This window comes from Vipera berus, assembly GCF_964194415.1.
Source record: "Vipera berus genome assembly, chromosome: 1".
Lineage (NCBI taxonomy): Eukaryota > Metazoa > Chordata > Lepidosauria > Squamata > Viperidae > Vipera > Vipera berus.
Genome location: NC_138202.1, coordinates 327,002,508 through 327,008,621, shown reverse-complemented (window position 1 = coordinate 327,008,621; position 6,114 = coordinate 327,002,508).

The window sequence follows — 6,114 nt, the reverse complement described above, 5'->3', positions numbered from 1 at the left end:
AGAGAGCTGTTGGAGGTCCAGCCGGTCTGAATCTGACCGATTGCGACTAAGGTCCTCTACGAGGTCTTATCTCGCAGCGATGAGGACAGTGAGGTCTAACTACTTTGCTACCCTCATCGCGTCCGCAGATAATTGCCCGGCCGCCCTGTTTAGGGTGACTCGCTCCCTCCTTAATCAGGAGGTGAGGGAGGAGCCCTTGCAGGGTCGAGCCAAGGAGTTTAGCCAACATCTGTCAGACAAAATCACTTGGATCCGGACCAGTTTGGACTCCGACTGGGCAGTCTGACCATGAGGACATGGGCGGTCTTGGTAATGTCATCTGGGAGGAGTTCAATCCTGTGACTCTGGAAGAGGTGGACAGGATTATGGGGAAGCTGAGCTCCACCACATGTTTATTGGACCCGTGCCCCTCCTGGCTGGTTTATTCAGCTCGGGAGGGGACACGAGGCTGGCTTCAGGCAGTGATAACTGCTTCTTTGAGTGAGGGTAGTTTCCCTGCCGCCTTGAGGGAGGCGGTGGTGAGACCCCCTCCTCAAGAAGCCTGCCTTGGACCCAGCTGTTTTTAACAACTATCGTCCGGTTTCCAACCTTCGCTTTCTTGCGAAGGTTGTTGAGAGTGTGGTGGCACATCAGCTTCCTTTGTTCCTGGAGGAAGCTGATTATCTGGACCCGTACCAATCAGGCTTCAGGCCTGGGTACAGCACGGAGACGGCATTGGTCGCGCTGGTGAATGATCTCTGGCGGGCTCGGGACAGGGGTTGTTCCTCTGTCCTAGTCCTATTAGACCTCTCAGCGGCTTTTGATACCATCGACCATGGTATCTTACTGCGGCGTCTCAGGGGGTTGGGAGTGGGAGGCACCGTTTTACGATGGTTCTCCTACCTCCTGGGACGTTCGCAGTCAGTGTTGGCAGGAGGGCAGAGGTCGACCTCGAGGCCTCTCGTTTGTGGAGTTCCTCAGGGGTCAGTCCTCTTGCCTCTCCTGTTCAACATCTATATGAAGCCACTGGGTGAGATCATTCGTGGTTTTGGGGTTGGGTATCATCAATATGCTGATGATACCCAGCTTTTCATCTCTACCCCAAACCACCCCAGTGATGCCCTCGATGTGATGTCCCGTTGCCTGGAGGCGGTTCGGGTCTGGATGGGGAGGAACAGGTTTCGGCTCAACCCCGACAAGACTGAGTGGCTGTATGTGCCGGCATCTCAGATTATTCCATCTCTAACCATGGGGGGTGAGATACTACCCCCCGTAGATAGGGCTCACAACTTGGGTGTCCTCCTAGATTCACAGCTCTCCTTGGAAGATCATATCGGAGCTGTGACTAGGGGGGCCTTCGCCCAGGTTCGCCTGGTGCGCCAGTTGCAGCCCTATCTGGACCGAGATGCCTTGCGTACAGTCACTCATGCGCTCGTGACCTCCCGTTTGGACTACTGCAATGCTCTCTACATGGGGCTGCCCTTGAGGACTATTCAGAGGCTTCAGCTGGTGCAGAATGCAGCCGCGCGAGTGGTGGTGGTGGTTTCCCAATACTCCCATGTAACACCTCTACTCTGCGAGCTGCATTGGCTTCCGGTTGCCCTCCGGGTAAGATTCAAGGTGCTGGTAATGACCTATAAAGCCCTAAATGGCATGGGTCCAGATTACTTACGGGAGCACCTGCTGCCGGCATCAACTTCCCTTCGTCCAGTGCGCTCCCACAGAGAGGGCCTCCTTAGGGTGCCATCGGTCAAAGAGTGTCGACTGGCGATCCCCACGGGGAGGGCGTTCTCTGTGGGCGCGCCAGACCTTTGGAACCGTTTACCGGTTGAGCTCCGGATGGCTCCCGACCTTCGCTCCTTCCGACGTGATCTAAAAACATACTTATTCAAACAAGCGGGCCTGGTCTGATGGGTTTGGGGGATTTTAATATTAATATTAATTGTATTATTTTTATTGTTATTGGGCTGCACTATTTAATTCCTTTTTAACTTTTGTATATCGTATTTTTATTGTATTTGCCCTGTACACCGCCCTGAGTCCTTTGGGAGAAGGGCGGTATGTCAGAATGAAAGCTTTAGCTAGAAGCTACCTCTGGTGGCTTGGCTTTGATAAGGCCATTGAGGCTCAAGTCCATGGTTGTTATACATGCCAGCAATCTAGGCCTGAAATGCCACAGGCTCCAGTTCACAGGTAGGAGGAAATGCACACTCCCTGGTCTAGGGTTCACATAGACTACACTGGGCCCTTTCAGGGGCAGCTCTTCCTGATAGTAGTGGATAGCCACTCAAAATGGCTGGAAGTAATTCCAGTTCCTAACATGACTACTGCTAGGACCATCCAGGTGCTGAAAAAACTCTTTGCCACACATGGGTTGCCTGATGTCTTAGTTTCAGACAATGGGGCCCAATTCACTACTGCTGAATTTCAGGCCTTTCTTAGAGCTAATCTCATCAGACATGCAATGTCTGCGCCTTTTCATCCAGCTTCTAATGGTCAAGCTGAACGCATGGTGAGGACAATGAAGGAAGCACTCAAGCGCATTGTTACAGGTGACAGGCATCACAGATTGGCAGATTTTTTTTACTCTGCCAGCATTCTACGCCCTACACTGCTACAGGCAGAAGTCCTGCAGAACTACGTTGGGGGAGGCGTTTGATTACTAAACTGGACAGGTTGCATCCAGATAGAGTGGCAGCAGAAGCCTGTCGACCAAAACCCCCAAGGGGGCTGCACATGGGCGATTGGGTTTGGGCCAGGAACTATGGTCATGGGAATCTGTGGGTTCCTGGTCAAATCACCAAGGCATCCGGACCCCTATCTTATGAAGTGGGGTTGGAGGGAGGGCGAGTTGTCAGACGACACATTGATCAGCTCAGGAAACGGTTTCCAGAATGGCCACTAAGTGAGGACTGTGTCATAAGTCCCTCCCAAGGTCCTCAAACCTGCGGCCTAGCCAGCCCTCACATGGACTACCAGGACTTTTCCTTCTTAACTGAGGTGGAACCAGAGGGAGAACTGGGGAGCTCTGGAGTGCAACATGGACCCCCTGAAGGAGCAAGCCAACCGAACTTCAGCAACTGTTGTGCCTACTCTGCCAAACAGTCTGACTCTGGGGTGGGCCAACCTGGAGAGGCCAGCCAGAGTGCATCGAATCCCCTTGACTCAGGAGCACAAAGGGACACAAGTCTAATGAGCCCACTGGGTAAGCTGGTAGACCACAAAGTGATGGGAACTCCGAGACGTTCCTCTAGGGCACACAAGCCTCCTTCATATCTTGCAGATTACGTTGTAAAATAAAGAGCTATATATCGTTGTAAATCCTGTTGCCACTAGACTACAGAAACTAGTGCTATGATGTAACTGTCTAATAGTGCAAATTGTGAAGCCTGTTCATTGAGACGTTGTTTAATCTCATTGTAACCTACATTGTTTTTTTATTATTTTTATTATTATTATCACTTTTACTTTAGTGTGTTGGATAATGAGTCTTGACAATTGTTGAGACTAATTGGTGTTATTATGGTCTGATCTAAGAAGGGAGGGGTGTTATATACTGGGCTCTTGTGAAATACCATGTGGGTTGCGGGAGCAGCTAACAGCTCTCCAGCAACCCAGACTACAAGTCTCCTGTGCTGCAATTGGCTATCTCCAGGCGGCAATGGTTGATTCAAAACTATTGGCTGCCGCCTAGGGGCTAGACTATATATTGCGGCTAGTTGCAGGCATTTCCCCAGTACAGTTCCAGCACGAAATAAACAATGAGTTACCCTGTACTCCGGTCCGTGTCTTCATTCCTGTGCCAAAGAACCTGCTATTTAACATAAAGTGTTCCAGTTTATGTATGATGCACCGAGCCAGACTGTTGCTCACCTCCCTGGCCCCGTGTCACATTAGTATTTCTTCAGGCTAAATTTTTCCTATCCTTCCTATATCACATTGCTATAATTGGGGGTTAAATCTGGAACTTTCTGAAGTATCCACTCTTCCCAGTTACCATATCATCTCCATTTTTTGTAGTAGAATAGAACAGGGAATGGAGCAACTAGGCTCTGGCTCTTGGATTCAAAAAATGATTGCAAAGGCTTCAAAGAAAGTTGGGATTTGTATGCCATAAACAAGTTTCTATACCTTGTTGAATAAAAGCATGACTGAAGAATGCAAAACCGATAAATGAATTTATTAATATGTGAATCTGTATGAACTCTGATCTACTATCAATTGGAGATAGAGTTAGTTCTATTAAAAGCTATTATCTACTACTTTTGGTTATGGTCCTGATATCTGAAAATGCCTTTTTCTGAAAAGTTCACACAGCTCTCTTTCTCCTGCTTTTTCAAAGGCAGATTTTTCATTCAATGATGCTTTGAAGTAAACAACTGGTGTAACAGTGTGGCTGTTCTCTGAACTGCTTTACTAATATATTGTTACTGGTTGTTATTAACATTATTACATACATTAAACTGCTTGTTTGTATTATCCTCTGGGACAGCTTAGTGACCTAGTCACTTGTTCCTTTCTGGTAAAGGCCTGGCAGCTTAATCCAATCTCCCAGCATGAGAGAAAGCAAAATCCTAGCCGAGTGAAAATTCATGATATAATCAGCAAATACTCAAACAGCTCTTTCACATTCAGGTCTTAGTTTGCATTTGGCTACTACAAATCCTTGTTCCCCTGAGAGGAATTTTGCTTTGTGACCAGGAGTTTTCTTACCTCCACAGAAAACTCCATTGGTCTTCAAATGTATTCCCTGAGATGAGGAAACCAAAGGGAAGAATATTAAATATGGCATTTAGATCTGCATCAAGATGTATTGTGTGTCTTCTGCCGCAAATAGTTTCCACTAACTCAGAGAATCTCTGGATCTGTGTCATAGGTAGTAGTCAATATTCCTGTTATTCTAAACAGCTGTCATCTGTCTTTGTCTGAAGGAGATAGCTTTGTGAAGTGACATTACTGTCAAAACATCCTATTCTAATAACTTAGCAGGAGGAAGGGTTGGCAGAAAGACAGAGCTCCATAGGGCTACTAGCTCTTGGGTGATTCTTGCTGAATCATAAATAAATACATAAATAACACAAAATAAGTACAAAGCTACATCTTCTTTCTGTACGAAGACAAGTCACCCCCCATTTCTTATTAAAAATAGTTGAAGGCTCATTTGTAATTTAAAAATATGTGGAAGGATACCTGTTGGATCAAACAACTGAATTCTTTCCTGAACAGACTCCTGGTTTGTAGTAGATAGTACAAGATTTTTTTTTAAGATTCTGTATGCTTAACCTTGGCCACCTTATTTTAATTATAGTGTACTCTGGATTTTCAAGGATACCTGATTCCATCCCTTACTCAGCTTCTGCAATTACGAAAATTGCTACCAAGCACAAATATAACTACCGTATATCATATTTTTATACAGGAAAATGCTGTGTTTGGATTAAGATTTGGGTTAACTCTTACCAAGTATATCAATCATACATTGAAAATGATGAAAATGATCAAAGGACATTCCTTTTTTCCTCTATGTGTGTATAAACATAAAATATGCATAACTGTAAGCAGTATTGTAAAGAGACAAATACATACAGAGTATATACATGTAGCATAATGGGCAGTAGAAGCCCTAAGCCTCTGAATTTCTAATAGTGTGCATGAACAAATGAAAGGTATTACTTTTATAGATTATTTATAAACTTTTACAAAGAATTTGTCTGACCACTGTTAATATAATTTTATCTGATCCCAATTAGGTATTTTTAAAGCCCATCTAAAAAGACCACTGGAAAGTTTTTGCAAAAATTGCTAAAAGAGTTATATATACTGTTATGTACTGGGCTTTTGGAATATCACCACGTGCATTGCTGGAGAACTAACGGTTCTCCAGCAACTCAGAGACAGGACATCTCCGGTCCTGTAATTGGTCAACTTTGGGCGGCAAACATGGGTTCAGTCCTATTGGTTGCTACCAAAGGGTCTGGCTATATATTGAGGCAGGGTGACTCCAATTTCTCAGAACAGTTTCTGCTTAAATAAAGAATGAGTTTTCTGTACTCATCTGTGTGTCTTCGTTCCTGCTCATCAGAGCCCACAACATAATATATACTATATGGCATCATAGTAAGGTAATGACTGGGA